Source organism: Podarcis tiliguerta, assembly GCF_965153285.1.
Source record: "Podarcis tiliguerta genome assembly, chromosome: 6".
NCBI classification, from domain to species: Eukaryota; Metazoa; Chordata; class Lepidosauria; order Squamata; family Lacertidae; genus Podarcis; species Podarcis tiliguerta.
In genome coordinates, this window is record NC_139539.1 from 12011918 (window position 1) to 12032512 (window position 20595).

The 20595-nt window shown below is 43.0% G+C and overlaps 1 long non-coding RNA gene across 1 annotated transcript; it reads right to left on the reverse strand.

The window, feature by feature from the left end:
• Positions 1-702: 702 nt before the first annotated feature.
• On the reverse strand, positions 703-19715 carry LOC310680766. Its single transcript, XR_014512923.1, has 3 exons — positions 19637-19715; positions 5734-5859; positions 703-810 (listed from the first exon to the last, which is right to left on the reverse strand). It is a non-coding gene; the product is annotated as an uncharacterized lncRNA (long non-coding RNA).
• Positions 19716-20595: the final 880 nt, after the last annotated feature.

Here is a 20595-nt window from a genome sequence, read left to right on the forward strand (position 1 = left end):
TTGTTTTTCCTTTCCGCCCCTCAGATAATTCTCTACAAGAACAGCCTGTGTGCTTCTGTAAGTCAAGCTAGCCAGGCCCAGACCTGCTAACTATCTGGCTAGGAGGCCACCTGGGAAACTTGTATAAGAAGCACTGACCTTTGTGAAGAAAGGGCAAGGTATAAGCCTGATAAATAAATAAGCGGAATAAACATGTGTGCCCAGTGTTTTCCCTGCTCTTGAAAAATGAATGCCCTTGCAAGGGAAGGTTCTCTGCCTGTACGTTGGGGTTTGTGTTCATAAATTCATGCATGGAGCTATGTTTCCAAATTCAGGTATGTCCCTTCAGTGGAAGTGGTGGCTGTTGGCCAGCTGACAACCCCCAACTCCACCCACAAATACATGCAGATGTTGCGTCAGCTTTCCCAAAAACTCATTTTCATGTTTAACCTGGCAGCCACAAGCCCTACCCTCCAAATGAATTAATCTGTCGTGACACTGAAGATTTAAATTGCTGTTGACTGGGCAAAGCAATGGGGTGGGGGTTCCAAACCCTCATGTGATGCTTTTAAAAAGCTAAAAACAAGGCAAATGCAAACTGTGCTTAATACAATATGTACAAGAAGAAATGGAAATAAGATTAGAAGTGATGTGTGTGCCAAGAGGCCTTCTTCAGGCAGTGCAGATGCAAGAGAGCAAGGTTAATAAATTTTATTTTATTTTCCCCCATCCTCAAAAGCTGGCAGAAGTCCTCGTAGCAACAAGGTCAATTCTAACCTTATTTCTGCATTTTTTCCACAGATTCTCCTCCTCATTTCTTTTCTCATTCTCCTAAGAAGAAAATGGGGACCATTTAATGGATGTCGTAACACTTTTGGTTCTAGAGATGTCCTCGTTTCAAGAATGGTTAAATGTCACTGCGAATCTTTGAAATGATTAAAAGGAAGCAGGTAAAGTGGAGACAGAGGGATAGAGACAGACTCTGCCTTTTGGACTCGGTGGGACATCATTCTGACCAACTTAAGCTCCATTGATTTCAATGGGTCTACTCTAAGCATGAAAAGCAATGACAAACCTAGACAGCATCTTAAAAAGCAGAGACATCACCTTGCCAACAAAGGTCCGTATTGTTAAAGCTATGGTTTTCCCAGTAGTGATGTATGGAAGTGAGAGCTGGACCATCAAGAAGGCTGATCGCTGAAGAATTGATGCTTTTGAATTACGGTGCTGGAGGAGACTCTTGAGAGTCCCATGGACTGCAAGAAGATCAAACCTATCCATTCTGAAGGAAATCAGCCCTGAGTGCTGAGTGTCACTGGAAGGACAGATCCTGAAGCTGAGGCTCCAATACTTTGGCCACCTCATGAGAAGAGAAGACTCCCTGGAAAAGACCCTGATGTTGGGATTGAGGGCACAAGGAGAAGGGGACGACAGAGGACGAGATGGTTGGACAGTGTTCTCAAACCGACCAGCATGAGTTTGACCAAACTGCGGGAGGCAGTGTAAGACAGGAGTGCCTGGCGTGCTCTGGTCCATGGGGTCACGAAGAGTCGGACACGACTAAACGATTAAACAACAATTCTAAGCATGGCTAACAAGGTTGGCTTGTAATCAGTTATCCAACAACTGTAGACACTTGGATTGGAGACAGGTCCATTATAAAAGTAGACCCATTCCTCAGCACGTTTGAGACCTGTTATGCAGAATGGACAATTTTCTTGTGCTTTTATTAGGGCTCTTTATCATTCATAACTGCACAGAGGTGAGGATTTTAGTATGTGCTCCTTGACATATTACTCTCGGCTGTAAGCAAGTGTTTGAAAAATGTAATCTGCCAAAATGCCATTCTCTGCACAACCATAATTTGGGGGAAAGGGATGGTAATGACGAGGAAATAACAGCTAAAGTTAGATCAAGGGTGTTTGGGTGGTGTGATGTCTTATCGCAGGCAGAGATGTCCTACTGAATTGAATGAAGCTTGCTTCGAGGTAAGCGGGGTTTGGATTCTTCTGCCTGAAATCTCGATCTCATCCACGCTCTTTTTCAGCAAGAGCTCTCTGCCACAAAACCCTTAGAAACAAACTTTTAAAAATCAATGCTGCCATTTCACTCTTGCAGACATTACGGTTCTCTCTCACACATCATAATCATCATCATCTTCTAACACTATCAGTGCATTTGGCATTTTATAGAGTAATGTAAGCTGAGAATAGTCGTTACCCTGCCTGCCTCGCAGCCTAACAATGCAATCCTATACAGGTTGACTTTGTAGGAGGAAACCCCACTGAAATCAATTGAGCCTCCTCCCAAGGCAAATGGGTGCAGAATTGCAGTGTAAATTTGAGACACCATTCACTGGAATCTTCTGCCCTACAAGTTGCTAATCAGTGCATAAGGGAGAAGAAGGGGTGAAGCCTTTGTTTCAAAACTTCTTTAATGCTTCTGCTATCACTGCCTGTGGAACAGAGGCCGAGGAAGCAGGAATCATACCAGAGCAAAGCTGGGGGAGGAAACAGGTAGTTGGTGGGCATTTTTCAGCCCACTCCGATTTGGGCTCTGAAAAAAATTCCAGTTTCTCCCATTTGGGGTGGGGGTGTTCAAATCCATTCTGAATTAAAATGGTGAGAACTCAAAGCCACCTGTCTCCAGAAGGAAAGGAAATATGTGCAAACTGCCTATGACCAGAGATTACCTTAAAAGTGGCTCAATTCTGTGCTGCTGCTATAAAATTAAGGAGACCAGCCTTGAACGAATCTTACCGCCGATCTCTTAATATGTTTTATAGTCGCAATTAAGGTTTTAACTTACATATTTTAGCTGTTTTTATCTGAATTATTTATTGTGTATTAGCTCACGGAGCTTAATTTTAACATATTTGTGCTTGCGTGCTCTCTGTTGTTGCATATGCTGCACTCTGGTCGGTGACTGAAATAAATCGATTCATTCATTCATATGACCTAAGTTCTAAAATATTCAGTTTGTTTAGCTATACATATACATATACCTATTTTATTTATTTATTTATTGAATTTATATACTGCCCTATACCTGCAGGTCATATGCATATACATATACAGTGAATCAGAACAACTAGGGCTTCTTGATGTATCAGCTGCACCTTGGAAATCAGATTATTGCCCTGTTCAGAATTCTAATGCATGCCTCCTGCTACCAGCTGAGTGGGACTGCATCGATTAGCCATGTCCCTGAGGCCTATCGCTCAACACCCCAAAAACCAAAGTGCCGCACCAACAAGTACAAAATAACCCCTCTGCTGCGTCACAAATCCAACTCAATGGTGTAAAGTTGGAAAATGTTGATCACTTCTCCTACGTGGGCAGTTATCTCTCCACAAGGGCCAACACTGATGCCGAAATCCAGCATTGCCTGAACTCTGCGAGCGCAGCTTTCTCCCGATTCAAGTGCAGAGTGTTTGAGGACTCGGACATTTGCAGGGAAACCAAAATGCTTGTTTACAAAGCTATTGTACTACCAACCTTACTGTATGCTTGTGAAACGTGGATCACTTATAAACACCATCTCCAACTCCTTGAAAGATTCCATCAACGGTGTCTCCGGAAAATTTTACACATCACTTGGGAAGACAGGCAAACTAATACCAATGTACTGGAAGAAGCAAAGATTACCAGTGTTGAAGCAATGATTCTTCAACATCAACTTCATTGGACTGGACATGTTGTGCGGATGCCTGATTATCGTCTTCCAAAGCAACTACTCTATTCCAAACTTTAAAATGGAAAGCGTAATGCTGGTGGGTCAACAAAAGAGGTTTAAAGACTCTCTCAAGGCAAATCTAAAAAAAATGTACTATAAACACCAACAATTGGGAAACACTGGCCTGTGAGCGCTCTAACTGGAGAACAGCCTTTACTCAGGACGCAAGGGAGAAACATGCTAAGAGGAAGGCACGCTTGGCAAATCCACACCGTGATCACCTCCCGCCTAGAAACCAATGTCCCCACTGTGGAAGGACGTGTGGATCCAGAATTGGCCTCCACAGTCACTTACGGACTCATTGTTAAAACCGTGTTTATGGAAGACAATCTTACTCGGCTATGAGTGATTGCCAAAGAGGGGGAAGAAGAAGAAGAAGAAGAAGAAGAAGAAGAAGAAGAAGAAGAAGACTGCATGTGTGAACTAGTCTCATCCCTTGGTGCCTGGACCTAGAGCATGAATGTTCAGAGAGACAGAGACTTCACATAGCTGCTCAGCTGCCAGAGTCATGCCTAAGTATGTGGTGTCCGGGATAAGGCTACGTGGTGCTGCCCAACTCACACTTTGGGAAAATGCATGCACATGTGTGGCATTTACTGTGGGAGTGGGTTCTGGAGACAGAGCAAGAGGTCTGGAGTTGAGGAAGTGAGCTTTCAACCCAACCGGGGTCTAGAGGAGACTGAGAGGCTTATATTCTCATTGTTAACTCCTCTTTTTCCTGGTCATCTGTTGAATCATTAAGAATGTGAGGATAGCCCTTCAGAATCAGGCCAATGGCCCATCTAGTCCAGCATCCTTTTCTATCTGTGACCTGAAGCCCATGAGCCTGAACTAAGTAGAACAGCATTCTCCTCTTCTGTGGAGAGAGTCCTCCTGAGTAGACCCTTCAACCCAAAGAGACCTCCGGCAGTAGAGTCTTCTGGCAGCCAAGGGGACACTCCTGTGATTGTGGGTTTTCCATTGGGGCTGACTGTTGCCTTTGCTCTTGAGGAGCAGATGATGATCGGGCAGAACTGGAGATCAAGGTAGGCCTGTGGTTAGATGGATCATTGCAGGGGCTCAGGTGAGACATGCAGGATCCAAACCACTTTAGGCTGCTTTGGGTATTTCTGAGATGTTCTTCCGGGTCCTCAGTTGGAGTGAGGTCTGATGCTTCTTCAGAGGAGGTCTCTCCAAGGCCTGGGTTGGGTGAGATTCTGACAATGCATGAGTCAAAACTTGTGAATAGGTCATTAAGAACTCCCAAACTTCATGGAGCAATTTTGAGGATGAAAATTTTGGAAGCATCCTGTCTGAAGGCTACAAAACCCAATTTGCTCGAGCATTTTCTCCCAACTTTTGCTTCATTTTGTATCTCCATCTGAGAGTTTACATTTTTAAGTTTTAGCCTCAAGCAAATGACTAAGGCTGAGTTACTGCCTGAATCCTTGGCAATGGTGAAAGGGAGGGAATTTAATAAGTGAAAAGAAAACACACACACACCCTGACAGATCCATAACTACATGCAATGCAAATAAGCTCTTACATCAAAATGTAGAAATGATAATGCAATTTAATGGCTTAAGGACTTTTTAAAAGGATGAAAATGCCTGCTATATTTTGACAGAGCAAAGATATCTAAGCTGCATGCCGGGGATGCGGTGGAGCCTAGCTCTATAAGTCTTGGAGATGATTTGACAAGAACAATTTCAATGTTCAGTTTAATGCACTTATGACAAATTTAAGTGATGAATCGATGCCCAAGAGGCCATGTGACTGGAATTAGGAGGCACAAATTCCCTTGTTATGGGAGCAGCTACAGGGCAGTTCAGTGCTGACAGGCATACTAAAAGTTAGGCAAAGGAAATCTACAAAGAACATTATGTCAATGGCAGAGGAAATGGAAAGCTATATATTTATTAAACCGTAATGTCACCAGGTGAAGCTTTGCGGCACTGAAGACACTTCTTGGTTCTCCAGACGCAAGAAGAGGAAATCTTATTGGCGTAAATTCAGCCGGCGGAGGAAAGCAAACATTACCTTAGAATCCCAGAAGTTGCTCTTGCAGTCTTGTCCTCAATTTACTGTACGCTTGCGGCTTCCTCCTGCCACAGATGTGCCGATCAGCATGAGGTCATGCATGGATTCCTGCACTGCTCCCAGGAGCTATGGGGGGGGGGGGGCAAAACTGTATGTCACGATTAACATGAAATGCACAGTTCTCATGCTTTTCTTTAATGGCTTACAGCCAGAGATCCCCCTTCCCTGACTAATTGTCATCAGAATTGTGGTACATGGGGCAAGAAGCTTTACTTCTCCCCAACCACAACCCCCTGAGATTTATTTATTCTTTTGAAAAACCAAACCTCATGAAATTGGGGAGTTTCAGGTTCCACAGTTTTTGACTGGGCAAGGAAGGGATAAACCTCTCCTGCCAGAATGCTGCAATCTTGATAACAATTTTAAAAATTGTCCCCCTGTAAAGACAAATATGTCTAATGTGGTCTTTCATCCTTCCTTGGATCAAAACACAAGAAGAATGTAAGAATAGCTCCGCAGCGTCAGAGTCAGAGCGAGGTCCCATCTAGTTAGGTGTAGCTAGCCAGATGTCTGTCAGAATTCCAGAAGCGATCAAACCAGCAATCAGACCTGGATGGGGTCTGATGCCATTGAACAATGGCAGTGAGACTGGCTCAGGAATCAACAGATTCTGAACCATCTCAGCTCTTCTCTACCTCTAGAATGTCCCGTTTGAGGGGCTTTTGTGGGCTTCCAGTAGCAGGCATCCTGCCCACCTGTGTGTTCAGTGAGTGGAAAGGGGTGTGTGACTTGGATGGCGTGGTTGCTGGTGGTGATGGCTGGCTTGTTTTCTGGGAAAGGTGGGTGATGAGTCACTTTTGCCCAATCCACCACCACCCTAATCTGGATGAAGGGGTTGGTGGTCTGGATTGTTCCATAATTTAGGAATAAATTCCACTGAATTCAATGGAACTTGCTTCTAAGTTGACAAGTATAGGATTGTGCTGCTAACCAGCTGCGTCTAGGTTCTGTTGGAAATGAAATAACAGCTGCTTGATGGATCTGTCAGATTACTGACTCTCAGGATAGACTTCCTGAGAGGCTGATCAAGCAGACGCAGGGACTGGATTCCTTGCTCAGGAACAACCCTGGTGTGTGCTTTGTAGGCTAGCTCAGTACCCCACTATCTTAAAAAAGAGCCTTTGTCAGGACTTGTCAAAAACTAGACAAAATTTTGAAAGCACATTGAATACAGAGGTAGTTACTGAAAGTGAAACAGCACACACACACACACAAATCTTTGGCCCAGTTGTGTTCATCATAAGCATCTCTGGTTCCCAGGAATTTCCATCTAAATGTTGCATTACAATTTACATTTATCATGGGATGTCTGAACACAGCAATACCTGAGGCTGGCTGGTTATCCTAATCCATAATGATGAAGATGAAATGGGACAGACGTAGATTTACATTTCTTCCCATTTTTTTTTTTTAAACTGCAGGGTTCCCTTCAAGTGGAAAAGTTTGCCAGCTTTGTCACGAACCAGGGGAGGCAAGGGTGGACAGCAATGGATCAGAACGAACTGTCACAACCCCAGCCTCTGTTCCTGTGAAATTGCAATAGATTGTTCCTTGCAGAGTGTCTGCAATTATATAAGCACAGGGATTCCTACAGCCGGTCATCTCAGAATTTGTAGCACTACATGCAGAGTCTTCTGGTTTAATGAACAAAATTTAGCTCTTGTGGGTCATGGAGAGCAGTCTGATGAACTCTAGGCTGTAAATGTCACCAATTTTCAGATTTGCTTGAGTGGCCTGGTTACCCACTTGCCTCGCTTTTAGGATAATCTCAAAATCTACAGCAAGTGGAGATAGCAAATTCCCTAGCTCATCTAACGTATCGAAAGGACATTTGGGTTTGATGCTGGCCCTACAAAAGTTGTTATGCACTGAACCACTGTCAGTCATTTTCTCGTATCCAAGGAAAGTTAGTTCCTCAGCCAAAGCGAGAGATGCTTCTTGTAGTTGTCTGTCACCTTCTCTGTTCTTCCATTTCAAAGGCTGCAAAGAAAGGTCATGTGATGGAGGGTAAATTAATTTCACTTTACATACTGGTGCAGTCTTGCCAAATACAGTGGTACCTCGGTTTTCAAACGTAGTCCGTTTTGGAAGACCGTTTGAATTCTGATACTTTCGAAAACTGAAAGCTCAGAACGGAAGCCTCAAAACCAGGCATAGGCAAACTCCGGCCCTCCAGATGTTTGGGACTACAATTCCCATCATCCCTAGCTAACAGGACCAGTGGTCAGGGATGATTGGAATTGTAGTCCCAAACATCTGGAGGGTCAGAGTTTGCCTATGCCTGCTCAAAGCGGAAAACTCAAAATGGAAGTCATGTTTCATGTTTGACTTCTGAGGTGTGTTCGAAAACTGAAGCATTTACTTCCAGGTTTATGGTGTTCAAAAACAGAAACATTCATCAATGGAGACGTTCAAAAACTGTGGTACCACTGTACACACTTCTTGAAAGAATGTGTGAAACACATGCATGCAACTCTTTGACATTTGCTGCACTCTGAATTTTGTGATGCAGTATTCCAGCCAATACTGGATAGAGATGGTTGGATAGTGTTCTTGAAGCTACCAGCATGAATTTGACCAAACTGTGGGAGGCAGTGGAAGACAGGAGTGCCTGGCGTGCTCTGGTCCATGGGGTCATGAAGAGTCGGACACGACTAAACGACTAAACAACAACAACATTCCAGCCAAAGATGGATACAAAAATGTGTATATTGGGGAGAGGATTAATAAGGTGTGTATCTTACTGAAAATAACAAGGCATTGACTTGGAAGATGGCTTGCCAAAATGCATACGTTAGGTGAAACAGAATGCAAAATGTGTCTATCAGAAGGAAACACACACACAAGTTTCGCTAGATCTGGAGAAACAGGAAACAGGGAAACATTGCACTGGAGCAAAAAAACGGGTTTCTGGAAAAAATTTATAATCACCTTGTAACCAATTCTGGGAGAATATTTTGCAAAGTCCTAGAGGCAAGTGTAGGGACGCGGGTGGCACTGTGGGTAAAAGCCTCAGCGCCTAGGGCTTGCCGATCGAAAGGTCGGCGGTTCGAACCCCCGCGGCGGGGTGCGCTCCCGTTGTTCGGTCCCAGCGCCTGCCAACTTGCACTCCCGGGTGCAAGTAGATAAATAGGGACCGCTTACTAGCGGGAAGGTAAACGGCGTTTCCGTGTGCGGGTCTGGCTCGCCAGAGCAGCGATGTCACGCTGGCCACGTGACCCGGAAGTGTCTCCGGACAGCGCTGGCCCGCGGCCTCTTTGAGTGAGATGGGCGCACAACCCCAGAGTCTGTCAAGACTGGCCCATATGGGCAGGGGTACCTTTACCTTTAGAGGCAAGTGTGGGGCAGACAAAAGACACTGCCTCAAGTGTGGTATAGTGATATAGCATGTTGGACTAGGACCTGGGAGACCAGGGTTCAAAACCCCACTCAGCCATGAAGCTCACTGGGTGATCTTGGGCCCGTCAACGTCTCTTAGCCTAACCTACCTCACAGGGCTGTTGTGGGGATGAAATGAGGAGGTGAAGAACCGTGTATGCCTTGGAGCTCTTTGGAGAAAAAGCTGGGATATAAATGCAAAATAGGCCACACAATTTAACGAAAAGGATCTATAAGGGCCTCATTCTCTGCAACTTTGGATATGGCTGGCATCTGAAGGATTTGTTTGCAAGCATCTGATTGATGTGTGCCCCTGTCGGCCCCTAATGGAGCCTATCTGGAACAACATTTTAACAGTACAAGGGCTTCAGAGCAGGAAAAAGGATCTCAGCCTCACAAAAGAGTTAGCGGGAATGATTTGGGAGCACAGCTCAGACAGGAAGGCTCCCTGCCTCTTTCATATGCTCCCTAAGCCCCTGAAGACTGGCTCAGGTTTAATCGACAGTAGGATGTCTGACTCCTCTTTTCAATCAAATCTGAAAAGACATCTTGCAGGGTGACATGTCAGCTGGAAAAGTTTAACTACAGGTGCAAGGAAACGACAGTGCAAGAGACATTTTTGCCTCTCTTCCTACTTTTCTTTGAAGGCTGGAAGTAAAAACGTCTGCGTCTGGAAAGAAAGAAAGAAAGAAAGAAAGAAAGAAAGAAAGAAAGAAAGAGGAAGTGAAAGCTTAGCACACAAGCCAACTAGGTGGTTGTCACCATCAATGGTGAGCATTCCGTTGTGATGATGACCTCACTTCAAAGACAGCTACAGTAATCCTTCAGAGAATCAAATTCAAGCCTAGGAAGGAGAGAACTCTCACATGAAATGGCTTCCAACATATCAAAGGCAACAGTCTGAGTAACTGAAAGATGAGGGAAACTGTCAATGCACAAAAGGTCCTACCGAGTTTTATTTGGGGGTGGGGGTGGGGAATCATCAGAAGAACCTGCACAGAGAGACCCATGATAGTTAAGTTGGCTGAACTGGTTATATCCTGCTGGATAGAAGTTTTTTTTGGGGGGGGGGGTTGTGGCACAGTAATGGAAATATATGCCTACAGATTTGCCAAAGTGCACAAGGCTGCCTTATATTGAATAAAAGAAGGGGTGAATCTGTGAGCTTCAATTTCTCCCAGTTTCTCCTTTTCCCAATCTTAAATTCCTTTTCCCTATCTTAAATTCAGTTCTTCCACTCTGGGAGAGAGCGGAAGAGTGAGTTAAGCCCTGCCAAGTGGTTCAGCAATAAAACTGCCGGCACATTTGCAAAGCTAAGCAGGGTCGGGTATGGTTTTGAATTGGATGGGGGACCGCTTGTTGAGATTCCTGCATTGCCAGGGGTTGGATTGGATGGCCTTTGGGATCCCTTCCAACTCTATGATTCTATGCACCTTAACTACCTGATGGCTCATTGCCAGAAATCTGAGCTGCAGCTCTCACAGCAGGAGAGGAAACATGAGAAGTCAGAGATGGTTAGTAGCAACAATTGTAGCAGAGGAGTTACAGGTTGTAGATATTTGCAAATAAAACCATATATCATAAAGACACCACAGTCTCTGCTGTGCCTAATTTCTGAAGAAAACATGAACCCGAGGTAAGTACAGTGGTACCTCGGGTTAAGTACTTAATTGATTCCGGAGGTCTGTACTTAACCTGAAACTGTTCTTAACCTGAAGCACCACTTTAGCTAATGGGGCCTCCTGCTGCTGCTGCACCGCCGGAGCACAATTTCTGTTCTCACCCTGAAGCAAAGTTCTTAACCTGAAGCACTATTTCTGGGTTAGCGGAGGCTGTAACCTGAAGCGTATGTAACCCGAGATACCACTGTATTTGGAACACCTGGAACTGCTAGGTGAAGATTGTGGTGACCTCTCTCTCTCATCTCTCTGTCATCTATTATCTATCTACCTACTATCTATCTATCTATCATCTATCTATCTATCTATCTATCTATCATCTATCTATCTAACATCTATCTTAAACAGAACCCATAGTGAATTTTAAAAACAACAGCAAGCAGGAAGTCTAACAACATCAGCTAACTGCTATAAATTATATCACAGCAATTTAACTGTTCAATTATAACCCAATGAAAATATTTTGTAAGTGAAAAAAAGTTGTGAAACAATTCTGGCACATGCATTTCAGTTCATTTTATATATTTAATGGTGATAGTCATTTAATCCTTTGTATTTGTGAGAAACCATAACAGCTATCGTACCACGATAGCCAACGTAATTCAATTTTTTTTGTTTATTTCTCTTCAAACAAACAAAAAACCCATTGAATGAAAAAAAATTATCAACAGAATCCCTTTGTTAGTTTTCAATACATGCCTATTCAGTCACTCTGAGGATAAATACATTTTACTTTTCTCTCTAGAGACATAAGCTAGACATGCATTACTGATATTTCCTTATCTAGGATGGTGCAAAGGGTGTTAGATAATTATACCACAGGATATGCTGTCATTTTTTTGAATTTGCATATACAGTAGGCTCATTAATACTGATTGCTAATTTTCATTTATCACGCCTCCACCTAATAAATTCTGTACCTCTTGAATATAAGGATATATGGGCAGAACTAGAGAGGGGAACAGCTTGAATGGGGAAGGTTATCAGTCTATCATACCTGAGCTGGAAGCCACCAATGAAGGCAACATCACCAAGAAGGGGCATGTTGTGCAGATGTCAACAGATGTTGACTATGGATGTGGCAATTCAAATCACTTTTCAATTGTTTGCTTTATTATTTATTTCCATTATGGGTTCTTTAACGCCATTGCATATTATAATCATGGATCAAATTTACAGCTAGCTCTAAACTGCTTAGAAGCCATTTCAGCATCTCATAGAATCATAGAGTTGGAAGGGACTCAAGGGCCATCTAGTCTGACCCCCTGCAATGCAGGAAACTCAACTAAAGCATCCATTACAGATGGTCATCCAACCTCTGCTTAGAAACATCAGTGGTATATCAATCAACCAATCAATTGATTAAATAATTGGTAATAATAATAAAAAATAATAAATTTTTATTTATACCCTGCCCTTCCCGATTCAGAAAACCGGGCTCAGGGTGGCTAACAACAAATTTAAAACACTTAATTGATTCAACAAAAAACAGCATAAAATACAGTATAAAACATATATAACAATAAATTCAGAATTCAAAAATCAATTTAGGGGGAAAATCCAGCCAATAAACATTAGATGATCACCAGGGCTAGCTGGCTAAATTAGTCCTATTTGGGCCAACAAGGAGACCAGGAGAGAATTAGCTGTGTGATCCCAGAGCGGGTAATCTTCATAAAAAGGGGAGGGGGAGGGAAGAAAGGGGAATAAAAGATCAGGCTAAGTTCAAATTGAAAGCCATGCAGAATAGCTCTGTCTTACAGGCCCTGCGGAAGGAAGTTAAATCCTGCAGGGCCCTGGTCTCATGGGACATAGCATTCCACCAGGTCGGAGCCATCACTGAGAAGGCCCTGGCCCTAGTGGAGGATAATCTGACTTCCTTAGGGCCTGGGACCTCTAAACTATGATTATTCATGCACCTTAAGGTCCTCTGCGGGGCATACCAGGAGAGGCGGTCCTGTAAATAGGAGGGGCCTAAGCCAGATGTTGGTAAATGACCAACATCTATAATAAGGAGTATGGTAGGGCACAAATGGATCTCAAATCTTCCCACAGACCCAATGGCTTCTCAGAGGGCTTTTTGCCAACTTTAGGATTGTGACCTTTAACGCACACCCCAGATCTGATTAATTTTCATGGGAGAGAAGTAATTACATTCCACTCCTACGGAAACCAATGAGACTTGAGTTTGCTAACCTGCAGTTGCTTGCATTGCACCCAAAATCTTATTGCATCCTAAATCTATTACCCATAAGGCAAACACAATGCCAAACAGGCACATTTTACCCTTTCCTTGTTTCTAAAATAGGAACTACTAACATTTTGTTCATATTTTTGTCCAGGCTATTTCAAAGAAAGAAAGAAAGGAGGGGGGAGAACTGTTCAATTTTGTTTTATCTTTCTCTTTCTTAAAAAAGGGCATTATTAATTTCAGTTTCAACAACTGTTATTTTTTTCTCTATGTGCGTGTGTGTATTCATATTTAAATTAGGTTCCCTCGAGATGGAAGGAAAGCAAAGAGGTTTTATCAAGAGAGACTAATAATATAGCAGGCAAAGCATCCGAGACTTTCCGTATTGAATGTATAAATCATGCTAGCAGTAACCAGAAATGTTTAAATAATATAGAGAGTCTCGCAATAATATACCTATTAGTTTAAGTAATTTGGGGGCTCTTGTTCACGTGGCAAATCTCTCACAGAAAATTTTCTCAGCTAATCACTTGATAACTGAAGCCGAGGGAGGGATATACATATTATTCATCCCATAATTCTTTAGGACTTAAATGTTATCATAGATCTTTGTACTGTGTGGTGGTCGATAACGCATTTATTTAGGATGTTCATGGGCTCCTATTAAAGAATTCATTTCTCTTTGCTTGGCAAAATGTACCTGAGATAGAGAATTCAAAGTAATAATTAAAATGTTCAAATATAACACTTAATGAAAACAGCAATTTTTATTGTTAAAAAAAAAAAAGCCAAGGCTGTTGCAAAATAAATAAATAAAATCTGTCTTTGCACATTGTATTTTGCTGCTGGATTTGCAAGCAGTGAAAATGGGGAGGAGATTTTGTGAATTTGGGAATTAAGGGAGGGGAATTTGAGCCAGGAGAGAGACAAACGGGGCCTGCTGAACTCTGCGATAGAGTGTTTCACATGAGTGAGACAATGACACCAAAGGCTTGATATTGTGTTGATGTCAAATGGGTCTCCTTAGTTCAGGGGACGATGATGCTGAAACTAGGCCAGATCATTGAACTGGACCATAAAGCAGTCAGAGAACAGCACATACTGAGAGTACTGGGACCATAGAGTGAAGGGTGGGTAAAAAATACTTATAGTAATAGTAAAAATACTGTAGTGGCTGCAGGTGATGTTCCAGTTCAAGGTATTGGCAGTAATATACAAAGCCCAAGTATCTGAAGGAGCATCTTCTTCAGTAAGTTCCAACGGATAGTTTACTTCTCCTTCTTCTTGGGGTTTAATGATAGGAAGACCAAGGAGAGGCCCCATTAATGTCATCTACTGTGATCCTAAACGTCTGCCACCTTGAGGGGTATCTTCAGGAGAAGAAAAGGCTAAGGAGTATGTTAACGGGAAAATCCGAGGGCTCCCTTGGACAAAAACAAAGACACCAACCAGGATAACTTGGAGCAAAACAGCAGCCTGTAGGCTTGGCCTTTATTGGATACTGTCGTGACAGGACTCCCACCCGCAACAAGATGAAGCAAAATGGAAGTCCAGAACAAAAGAAGACCCCAACTTTTATTAGTTACTAATCCCCCAAACTACACCCCTAAGACTACATCACAACTACATCACAAAAAAGGAGGGGTTGAGGGAGGAGTTGTGGAGGTAACCTGACTATCTTGTCACCTGGCTGGTTCCTCCTCTCCCCCTCCCCATGAGTCATTTCCAGAGGACAAAAGGGAGTTGGCAGTTTCCTGCCCCCAGAGGGAAGATCTGATCATTGTCCGTTGTTCTAGTCCATGTTGAATCCACTCCCATATGCAAGTCCTTTGTGACCTGAATGGTCTTCTGTCTGGGACCATCAAGGTTGTCATGCCAACTGGGCAGGGCTCCTGTGTATGTGCTGGTATGGTTAAGGGATTATGGCCATCCTGTATCAAACCACCCCCCTTTGATAGTCCTTCCTTCATGGAGTAAAATAAAAGTGGACCGGTGTAAATCCGATGTATGGTTGATTTACTATGAATTTATAACAGAAACGTTGTGTATGTGGTGTGTGTGTGTGTGTGTGTTGTGTTTGTACAAACTGAATGATTGGGGGGGGGGTTCCTGCAACAAGTAAAAAAAATCTGGAGTCCCTAAGGTGGTTGGATGATGCCTTGTACACTTCCTTCTGGCAACTCCTGCAGCCAAGCTGGTGCCAAACATATTACTCTACTTTACTTTGGACCACAAAATAGGAATCTTGTTGTCTGGGCAGCCCAGGACCTCCATACACACTGCACAGGGGAAGTCTCTTCAGTGCTGCTAACACAGAAGTTTGACTTCACCCCCAGAGGTGACAACTCCATTGTCTCTCAAGACAGACAGATGCCAACAACAAAAGCAGCAATGCACACTCACAGCTGCCCCTTAATCTAGGCAAACAAAAGTCTTGACCAGAGTTGACAGACACATTCCAGTCATGCAGAAACATTCAAGGAGGGTGTGAAGCAGGCAGGTGAGGTTATGGCCTTTGGAGAAGGCATGAGAATGGGGTGGAGAAGAGACCTGGAGGGCCACATTTGACCTTCACACCTGAGGTTCTCCACCCCTTCTGCAGAGGACAGGCAGGATATACATTTAACAAATAAACACAAAAATATGTATGTAGTTTCCAGCGCTGGAGACTCTGCACTAGAATAAAGGGGAAACCAGGCTGCTTCTCAGCGATGATCAAAAGTAATTGGGAAAACATTAACGTTACAAACAGAGGTCTCTCATTGAAGGAAATAAAAATTAAAGAGATCTTGAAGCCCGCCTGACAAAAGGCAATCATGTTTCTGCTACTCCAGCACAAAGGGAGATGAATAATAAAACAATACAGATTTGGGGGAAGCCGTTTCATCTTTGCGGGAAAAGAAGAATGTCAAATATGCAGAAATGGTAAAGTTCAGTCGAGACCGTTTCAAAATGAAATGCAAAGACAATCAGGGGAAAATAAATGGTTGTGTGCAGCAAAACACTCATGAAAGGGTGAAATCTCTATCGTTCTATTCCTGGGTGACTTCCTACCCAACCCCCGGAGGTAGTGGCAAATAAATAACCCTTGCACAGCATCAGATCAAAGGCACTTAAGTGTGGATGAAGAGATGAAATACTGATGCAATTTTTTTCTTATGGGAGGCAGCGGGAGGATGAAGAAGGAAAGGTTAAGCAAAAAAAGCAAAAGAAGAAAGACAAAGGTGCTGAAGGTCCCTCAATAAATAAAGGCGAGACGGCTGAAGATAAGCAGAGCGGAATTACGAGGCTTGTTACTGGAGGTCCACCCCCCCCCCAGACCCTCTGGGGAAGATTGAAAGCCTGATGTAGGGTTGCAGGCGTCCATGAAAGAGTGTTTTAATATTTCCAGCTGAAGTCGGCATCATTTTCAAACAGCGATTCTGCACAGCCGTAGCTTGTGCTTTTTGGAATATGCACCTGCTTAGGAACTATTCCCAGCACTTGGTTTGTTTTCTTGCTCCATTTATCGGCCACTTTTCTGCCAAGGCATTCTAGGAAGTTTATACTTCTTTGCAGAGAAAGGAAAGGCTTAGAATCTGAGAGACGCAGCACAAAAGGCGACAGGAGCTGAGAGGAAAGAGGGAAACTAGAAAATCTGCAGTACTACAGTAGTACCTCGGGTTACATACGCTTCAGGCTACATACACTTCAGGTTACACACTCCACTAACCCAGAAATAGTGCTTTAGGTTAAGAACTTTGCTTCAGGATAAGAACAGAAATCATGCTCTGGCGGCGCGGCGGCAGCAGGAGGCCCCATTAGCTAAAGTGGTGCTTCAGGTTAAGAACAGTTTCAGGTTAAGAACGGACCTCTGGAACGAATTAAGTACTTAACATGAGGTACCACTGTATTTCATGTTAGTGTCATGCCGAAATCTGTCCTCCAGTTTTTCACCATCATTGTGAGGGGGCTGAGGCTGGTGTGTGTGTTTATCTACAGCCCTAGGGGTAGGAAACCACTTTCAACCCAAGGACTGAATCCCAAAGTGCCCAGCCATATTGATTAGTGGGTAGAATCAGAGGCGTAGGACGGTTAGGTGGTACCTGGTGCAAAAAATTACTTGTTACCCCCCTCATTGATTTTTATTTTTATTTTTTGCCTGCAAAAATGGTTTTACGTTATTTCATATTTTCTTACAAAGGAATGTGGATTCTGGGCCTCTGATAACAAGTAGGAGACTATGGACAGATACTTAAATCTACAGGATGGATTGTGTTTTGGCTTGTGTTATTTTATTTATATTTATTGTTTATTTATTTAATAAAATTTATTTTTAAAAAACCTGCAAAGTGGTTTGCAAAAAAACCCCACAGCAGTAAAATCAAGAAAAATTAACAATCCTACTTTAAAAACATACAAAAGCTAAAATATGAAGACTAAAATTACTTCAAATTCCTAAGCATCTAGGTATGCTTGCCTAAAGAACAATGCTTTTAGCAGGTGCCTGAAAAGAGTCTTAGCAAAGTCACGTGCTTTGTTTCAATAGGCGGGGAGTTTCAAAGTGCAGGTGCTGCCACAGTAAACAATGCAGTACAGATATTATGTGGAACCTGTAGTAGTGCTTGAAACTACTGAAGGGGAGGTTTTATTTATTGTGATTTCACCATGCTCTTTATTATCTAATCTACTCGACCGAGTCTCATTTTCGTCACATAGGCCGACTTTCCAGGACCCGGGAAGCCCAGCGGAGGGTAGGGCACTAGGGTGGTTCATAAAAAAACTTTTCTTTTTTTTTAAAAAAATGCCTGCTCCAAAGGTCTTATCTTACTACACTAGAGATTATATAGCTATATCTGAAATTTCATATCAGTTAATATCTTGGTCCTGCTTCACTGAATTGAAATTTCAGCCTTCACGACATACGAAAACGGCCAAGTAAACAGCTATTTTCGTGGAGGAGGGTCAAGTTATTAACTGATATGCATGAAATTTCAGATATAGCTATATCATCCCTAGTGTAGTATGATAAGACCTTTGGAGCAGGCATTTTTTTTAAAAAAAAGTTTTTTATGAACCGCCCTAGTAGGGCAGTAATTGTTCCTTGATAATTTGTCAACCCCCTCCATGATGGTACCTGGTTCGGACCACCCCCCCTTTCCTACACCCCTGGGTGGAATGTCCTCACCTGTCAATCACCTGACATCCACAACAGGAAATTTCAAGCCATGGTTGTAAAGGAAGAAATGAGAAGGCACTCAAGCTTCAGAGTGCTTCCAATTTTAACTTTGCAGTCATCACTTGAAGTCATTACATTTAGATATGCAGTGCTATTTCCTTTTTCCTGTCTATCACTCCCGGGTGGATGTAAAGGTAAAGGTAAAGGTACCCCTGCCCGTACGGGCCAGTCTTGACAGACTCTAGGGTTGTGCGCCCATCTCACTCAAAGAGGCCATGGGCCAGCGCTGTCCGAAGACACTTCCGGGTCACGTGGCCAGCGTGACATCGCTGCTCTGGCGAGCCAGAGCCGCACACGGAACACCGTTTACCTTCCCGCTAGTAAGCGGTCCCTATTTATCTACTTGCATCCGAGAGTGCTTTCGAACTGCTAGGTTGGCAGGTGCTGGGACCGAAGAAAGGGAGCGCACCCCGCCGCGGGGATTCGAACCGCCGACCTTTCGATCGGCAAGCCCTAGGCACTGAGGCTTTAGCCCACAGCGCCACCCGCATCCCGGGTGGATGTAATCTCTGCCAAAGTGAGGTCAACAGAAAAAAGCAGCCAAATTTGAACTTAACACACCTGGTTCTCCTTTGGCAGCCACTGCTTGAACTTTTCCATGTTTGATGTTAGGCACATTATGTGACCTCACAGGCCAAATCAAGGGGTTTGGTTGGTCTTATTAGACCCATCTGTTACAAGTCCCTCACCATCAACTATATTGGTTTCTGTTAAGGACATGGGATGAAATAGCAAGCATTGGCAATTTCTGTTCTCAATTCCACATTTGTCAGAATTCTTCAACATCCCTACTCGCAGACAAACCAGTTAAGGGGGTTTCTCTCTTACCTCTCCCTCAGACGCTGAAATTTGCTGAAGTTCATGTATACATTCCAAGTAGATATTGATCTACCCTTGAGATGCAAAGTCCTTCAAACAGTGAAGGGGTCCTCTAAGCAACAACCTTTGGTACAAAAATGGTCCCAAAGAATATAATCCCAGCTATGAGCCGCCCAGAGTGGCTAGGGAAACCCTGCTGCATATAAGGTGAAGGGTGGTAGCAGCAAATACAGCAGCAGCAGCTGCTGATGGAGGTTGAAAGTGAACCTTAGGACAACCTCGGAGGCAATGAAGAAATCCAAGAGAAGATGTGGGGTTGCTAAAATGGGGGACTGTCTGTCAGTCAAGAAACTACACAGTCTTGGGCACCTGGAAGGAAGCAGCTGCCTATAAAAACTTTGGATGGTGAGTAATAATATTAAGCCTCACAAGAACCTTGTGATGTGAAGAGTGCCAGACCTTCCTTTATAATGAGGCTATTATTGGACTGTAATTGAAAACTAATAAAAATATTATATATAAAAAGACCTTCCTTTGCAAAGTAATAATGAGACTCACCATATCACCTCTACAAAACTGGGAGGACTTGTGGCTCTGAAGGGTTTCTGCTAAGCTGCTGCATGTTTCTGGGTTTATATATATATTTCTTTTTTAAAAGTTTTTATTTATACAACAAGAAAAACAAACAAACAGAAAACACAAATACCAAATTATACACAAATTACAAAAATAACCATAGACACATAATATTCTTAGCAAACAATAAAACATCTATTGGTCTTAACACTAAAGACCCAACCTCCCGTCTATTCCATACTTCAAATTCATATTACTTATTGCCAATACACATTTTTTCCATAATTAAACTTATTCTCATTAAATCTAATTTCTTATATCTACCTTACAACTATTACTGAAGTTCCTCGAATGCTGCAACAGAATTTAAACTACTATATTTATTTTTCAGATATTCTTTAAAAACCTCCCATTTCGAAACAAATTCCTGTTTTGATTTATTCTTTATTTTTTCTGATAAACCATCTAATTCAGCATATTCTGTCAGCTTTTGGATCCAATCTTGAATAGAGGGGATTTCATTACTCTTCCATTTTGCTGCGATCAAAACTCTTGCTGCCGCCGTCGCATATAAAAAGATACCCTTCCTCTTTTGTGGAATATCCAAATCTGTTTTTTTAAGGAGGTAGGCCTCTGGTTTTTTATTGAAAGAGATCTTTAGCATTTTTTGCAGTTCTGCATGTATACTCTCCCAGGTAGTGATGTATACTCAACAGGAAGTGAACTGACCATGACAAGGACTAATAGTCCATTGTGTGTGTTTTGTTGAAGCCTGTGCCCTATGCCCAAGACAGTTTCTCCCTTCAGCAAATGTGCCCACGGCCCCCAGAAGGTTGGCAGATGCTGGCTTAGGGGCTAACTTTCCCCTGCCTGGCCCTCATCCCATGACATGGAGGCTTCTGCCTGACCAAACTTGATAGAGCTATCGACATAACTTGAAA